The 6,718-nt window shown below is 33.4% G+C and overlaps 1 pseudogene; it reads left to right on the top strand.

Annotated features, from left to right (window-relative positions):
- The window catches only part of LOC110025925, a 14,373-nt pseudogene extending 10,365 nt beyond the window's left edge, over window positions 1-4,008 (top strand).
- The last annotated feature ends 2,710 nt before the right edge of the window (window positions 4,009-6,718 follow it).

Raw genomic sequence — 6,718 nt, 5'->3', positions numbered from 1 at the left:
TTAGGCATAATATGTAATTACAACATTACCCCTGTACCATACCGCGGGACTTTGCCCCCGCACCCCAACCCATGTAACTTCCCAATTTGGACAGATTCATCCGCTCCGCTCCGCTCCAGCATCTGTCCTGATATGGTATATGAGTCATACCGTAACAAAGCACATTGATGTCAGGTATCACAAGATCAGCAACTTCACAATATTCAATGCTTCATCATTTGCAAGATGAACCTTCTAACACTTTCCTGCAAGATAATGAGCCATGGGCTCAGATAACATTTCCTCTTTATTTACTTCAAGATCAAGGTTGTTGAGGAAATTAAATCTTCTCATTCCACCAATCTTTCACTTGGAGATTAATTCTAATGTATTGTCTTAATATTGTTTTTCTGTGTGCAGCACGTCCTCTTGGTGTATTAGTAGATATTCTTTTCAACTTTGGCTTGAAGTTCAGCATTCTCAGCTGTTATTAGGCGTGAACTTCTTTTTTATTGTAGCTAAGGACTGGCAGCTGCTGGCATGGAGTTAATTGAAACCCGTACCTTTGTGCATTAATTAAATTTTACATCTCAGTCTTGACCAATCTATTTTTTTTTTTTTTGCTCTTGTTCAGCGTCTGCATTTTTGTTTTGGTAATACTTCAAAAATGAGTTCTTTTTTAATAGTTTCTATGTTTCCCTCCTACATAAAAAGGCTTGCGTAATTTTTTAGTTAAATTTAATACAATATTGTACAATTTAATCTTGTTTAGTTTCAATTTAGGGGCATTTACATACATACCACTCAATTCTGTAATTACCTATCTAACATCTAAACTTTAATATTTACATTTATAACACTCAAATGTTTAACACACATCAAAAATACCATTTTTACTAACTTCTTAAAAGTTAAATGCACTTTTTTATGTGTAGGTATGTAAATTCATAAGAATTGTGTGGTACGTATGTAAATTTCCCTTCAATTTTATGCCTCTGCTCTGCACATTCTTCTGTATACCCTTTCTTAACTTCTCTCTACCTTAAATAAAACAGGTATCCAGATGACAACTTTGATAGATATTGGCAGCCATTTATTGGAGATGGGCAGACCATGAAAAACATTCAAAATGTATCTGTTTCCGGTCTATGGAACTTGCCTCCAGAAAATATTTTTAGCACTGCTTTGACATCTGATGGAGATAATAACATGGAGCTCCAATGGCCTCCCATTTCTCTTACAAGTTCTAGCTGCTATGTTGCTCTTTATTTTGCCGATATGTCAAATGGAAATCCTTGAACTTTCAATGTCTTCATCAATGAAAATACCTTCTACCATAATCTCAAGGTTTCATCCTCCGGGCTCATTGTCTTTGTGGACAAGTGGAATCTATCTGGTCTTACAAGAATCAATCTTTGGTCCGAATCTGCTCCACATCCAATTATTAGTGCTGGAGAGGTTTTCGGTGTCTTCTCTCTCGGATAAATAACGACAACCCGGGATGGAATGGATAATTGCATCCAATAGGTTTAGCCTGGATTAATGGTATCTCTTAGCTGTAAAACTTTGGAAGATTTACATAAATATCAGTAAATTCTTATTTATTTATGACTAAGCTTCAATTTTTCATACATGCCAATACATATGCTACGAAAGGTGTAAATCACTTTTTAAAAGTTAAATGATGACATTTTTTATGTGATAAAAAAGATTTGGGTGGTATAAATATAAAAAGTAAAGTTTAGGTGTTATATATCTAAATACATAGGAATTGGGTAGATTGTATGTAAATGCCCGTAGAACTCTATCTCATTACTCTTCTATGATTGAAGTGATTGCATTGGAGAGCCTGAAGAAGAGTCTTAGCAATATACCACTTGATTGGGATGGGGATCCTTGCTTACCTCATGAATATTGATGGACCGGCATCGCCTGTTCTAGCGAATCACAAATTCGCATTGTCTCACTGTGAGTTAGACATAAAAGTGCCAAAATAATCCCTTGACTGCTTGCATGCGGTCATTTTAGTCCCATAGTATATAAAAGTATCAAATTAGTCCATAAACTCTCTAAATTAGTGTTAAAAAACTCATTTGTAGGAATTATTTCACTTCAATATTAAAAAATCTGCGAACTAAATTGACACTTTTGACATTTTCCTCATCAGATATATATTGTGAGGTCTTTCGTGTTTTTCTTGTTACCTAGTAATGTGTTACCTCTTTGTCATGCTAGGAATCTATCAAATATGTCTTTCAGGGTCTCTAACTGCACTAACTGACCTGTAGGTATCAATACCTTGTTATAAATTCAAGGCTTTATGTGTTCTCTTAAGGCTAACAGTCCTCAAACTTGCAGTTTTTTTTACCGACAATAATATCTCTGTTCATGTTCCAGATGTCAGACGATTAAGGCGGCTTGAGAGATTGTGAGTTTATGTCTGTTATTCTTCTTTGTATTGCACTTTGATGACTTGTTTATAACATATTTACCTTTCATCTGAAGGCATTTGCAGGATAATCATTTTGATGGGAATATTCCATCATCCATTGGAACTCTTGCAAATCTTCGTGAGCAGTAAATTTCTTCAACCCCCCCCCCCCCCCCCCCCCCTGTTAGCATATTTTTATTATTTGAGATTATTACATACACATCACCTGAAACTTTGATATTTACAATTTAATCACGCATGTGATATTTTTGAACTATCGAATTGATGTATTTACGTGTGCCACGATCAAACTATTGGGAATTTGATAAATATGAAAATTATGGGTTGGGGTTTTATGATGAATTTTGATATTTGAGTGAGAATTTGAAAAAAGGGATGAAAGAGGGTGGTTGGTTTGTAAATAACAAGTTTTGGGTGGTATGTATGTAATTGCCTCTTATTATTTTTAAGCGAAATGCATAACTTGTAGGTGAGCCCCGAGCCACATAAGTTATATAATCTAATGCACCCCTGGCTGCTAGACAATTTAATTTCTAAACCTTGGAACTCATAAAAGCAACATTGCCTTGTGAGGATTGAATTGAAAGAAAGATTCACATAGATACCACACAATTCTCTATATATTTACATATCTAATATCTTAACTTTGATTTATACATTTATAGCATTTTAGCTGTACATCAAATGGTCAATTTAAGTTTAAGGTTAGTAATGGCGTATTTTTGTGATATGAAATATAAAAGTGTTACTAATGTAAAAAATTATATTTTTAGGTGTTAGATATGTAAATACCTATGAGTTGTGCATGCCCCAACTTAAACTTGTCAATTTTAAATTTGTAATCATAAAAATTTCACTCAGTTTCTTACGGACATTTTTCACTAACCTCTTTTGCCAAGTCCTGGAGGACTTGGACAAAGAAAAACTACTGTTCATTTTTATCATTCATGTACATACCCTAAACCCTCTTGATAAACAAAGCAGTTGTTCGACAAGATCCTTATTTTTCTTCTCTCTTATCACTTGTATTTTCCAGCTTTCTAGAGAACAACAATCTGACTGGTCATATTCCCAGCATCCTGTTAAACAAACCTGGATTAAACCTTAGGTAAATAGCACCGTAATACAAACTTCCCTGCATAATTCTGTTTCCTTTTAAATATAAATATTTGCTTATTCTATGATTTTTTAGTCTTTCGCCCGGGAATAATTTCACCTCAGCCCGCTCAGTGGCGTGAAACTTGCAATAAATTCCAGTTTCTGAAACTTTCTATGGAGTCTAAATAAAATGCTGGGTGGAGCAAATTTTCATTTAAAGCTTGTACGTCGAGTATCTTCAATCAGTGCTTAATCTTAAGAGAGGAATGTGCTGGGAAAGGTACCAGCAAATGTGGTGTACTAATTTATTCTTTCAGGAGCGCTTAGGCTTACAAAGTTTCTTTAGTGTTTATAACAAATCATTGTAAAATTGATGCTGAAATTATTTTTTTTGCATTTTTTTTTATCAGACAAAACACAATTGATTAATGAATCAAATTTTTTTACTTATAATTTTTGGATATGTTACTGATTGTTTACGGTGAAAGTTTTTTGGTGCTTAATCTGTTTGTTTTCAAAAGAAGAACATTGAATAATTGGTGTGTATGATTCTGAGATGTTGTTAGATAGTAGTACCATTTAACATTTATTAACGTTTCATTGAATATGTAAATAGCACCCACCCGTCTTTATTTTTGGTTAGTTGGCTTTTGATTTGAAAAGAAATATATATAGATAAAATCTCAGCCCAACTATATAATTGGTTAGCACGATTTGTAGCTATTATTTTGATTGTTGCAAATTTGGTATTAGCATTGAAGTCAATCATATCATAATTAAAGTGTTGCATGCCTCATCTTATGATATAAAATGATGGGTTACTTTGAATTTCTGTGAAATCATTAGGAATAAAATATCCTTCCATGTTTTTGTTCTTAGCATAAGGTGTTTGTTTTAAAACATATGAAGTCATCTTCGGTAAATAAGTCATGTCTTATTGCCTTTATGTGATGTATCCTTCGAGCTTTAAAATATAGAAGATCTCTTTTCTCATGTTCATGATGTAAGAATGTCGGCTTGACATTAGATTGGTTGACTGGCGGCTTGATCTATGACGCTAATGCAAAAACAGTTCATATGATTTCTTTGCAAATAATTGGTGTGAAAGTTTCATTGAATTAAGTCATGCTTAATAATCAACACCTTATACATTAAAACAACAACAAAAATAATAAGACTTTATCCTACTAAGTGGGGCTGGAACGTGTCCTATTAAGTGTCATATTTTTATTTAATTCTAATAAATTGAGATTATTTTTTATACAACCTACCCAAGTCTTTTTAGGCCTACTTCTGCCGTTCTTAACATAAGTCAAATCTAAAACATCTATTTTGCTAATCAGATCATCAGATGGTTAACATTTAATGTGACCAAATCATCTAAGACGACTCTCTCTAATTTTGTCTGCCATGGGAGCTACACCAACCATTTCGCAAATACATTCGTTTCATATTTTATCTCTATGATATTAGCCACTCGTCCACCTAAGCATTCTCATCTCAACAACATTTAACTTAGTTTTATGCTTCTCTTTTAGACCAACATTTTGAGCCATTAAACATCGCATGCTAACCACCATCTTATAAAAATTTCCTCTAAGTCTAAGCAGTATTTTTCTTGCGCAATAGGCTTGATACAATCCTTCACTTCACCCATCCAACTTGTATTCTACAAATAACATCCCCATCTATATCACCGTCACTTTGGACAATAAACCCTAGATATCTAAAACGTTCACTCCTTTTAATGATTTGATAACCTACCCATTGTTACAACTCCTCAATAAGATCTACTACTAGTAAAATTACATTCGATGTATTCAGTTTTAGATCTACTCAAACAAATGCTTTTAAATTTTATTGTAGATCTTGATAGTTTAAGTTCATCCAGAAGTCTTTTTCTAGTCTTATCCACAAGACACCTTATACATCACTTTGATAAATTAATTTTAGCTCATTTTTTATTGGCTTCATGAGCCTAGATGTTGTATTTGTGACTCAGTTAATATTTGATGATAATAAATCTTGTATATTATTATCCAATCATTTGTAAGTCGTAGGGCATTTGCTACTTGGAGAAGAGCTCAAGTTGTTATGATTAAGAAGACTCATGTTCAAGTATCATTTTAAAGTTGTCTTAGTTTGGTGTGTGAGTTTAGGTGTACTTCATTAGACAAGCTATTCTGAAGGTAAGGTTTATGACCTTCCTATATAGACAAGGCAACTCATGGACAATTACAGTTATAATGACTCCTCATTATTGTGCTAATATATCTAGACGATCCTCGATAGAGATTATGAATTTCATTTTAACGTGGCCATTAAAATTACAAGATTTAAAATCATAACCTATATATGAGGCGGGTTGGGGCAGGATTTCAAACTACCTTGGCTATTTGCATAATTAGTATTTCAGATAGCATTTAGGTTTGAGTTTGACAAATAGTTAATGGGGCTTTTGATCTTTGAGGCATATGATATATTTTGGGTCTTATAACTTACTCTATAGGGATGTATGACTAGTGAAATACTTGAAGCTGGCTTAACATCATATTTTGTGTGCCCAATGTCTCAAATATTTGGATTTGGTGTTGGTTTGACTTTTCACAGGGCATATCGTCTTGAAATTAAAATAGGGCCTCAAAGGTTATGGGCCTTACAACTTAGTTGTTTAGATGAGGCAGGTCAAGAAAAAAAAGTTTAAAATTGGTCTGACTTCCTATTGTATGTGTCTAGTGTCTCCATCTTATATATAAAGATTTCTTAGAGGTTCTTACAATCTTAATTTTAAGGCGACCTAGAAACGTAGGGCATAAAACCTAATTATGAGAGAGGCATGTGGATATGATTATGGCCTTATGCATTATGGATATTTTGCTAGTTTGAAGGAAGAGATTTAGAGGATATGCTTTCATTTGAAGGAAAAGAGGGTTTCCTCCTCTGTAAATTGAGAAAAGAGAGATTCATGTGTGGTGGAATCCTAAGTTGGAGAGGAGCTCAAGTGTGGATGTATGCTCTTGGGTTGATCTAAACACATAAACATTGATTACATTTATCTTTCTATATAGTTTTAATTGTGTTTATTGCATAGATTTGTATCATAATTATACTTGAATGTTGTATGCTGAATAAAGTACAAAGCTTGTGCCCTTAAGTTAAGATAATTTTCTTCATCATGGTTTGTAGTCG

The sequence above is a fragment of the Phalaenopsis equestris genome, unplaced genomic scaffold, assembly GCF_001263595.1.
Source record: "Phalaenopsis equestris unplaced genomic scaffold, ASM126359v1 Scaffold000342, whole genome shotgun sequence".
Taxonomy (NCBI): Eukaryota; Viridiplantae; Streptophyta; class Magnoliopsida; order Asparagales; family Orchidaceae; genus Phalaenopsis; species Phalaenopsis equestris.
The sequence above is the reverse complement of the archived record's forward strand: the minus strand, read 5'-3'. Positions and strand labels throughout refer to the sequence as shown.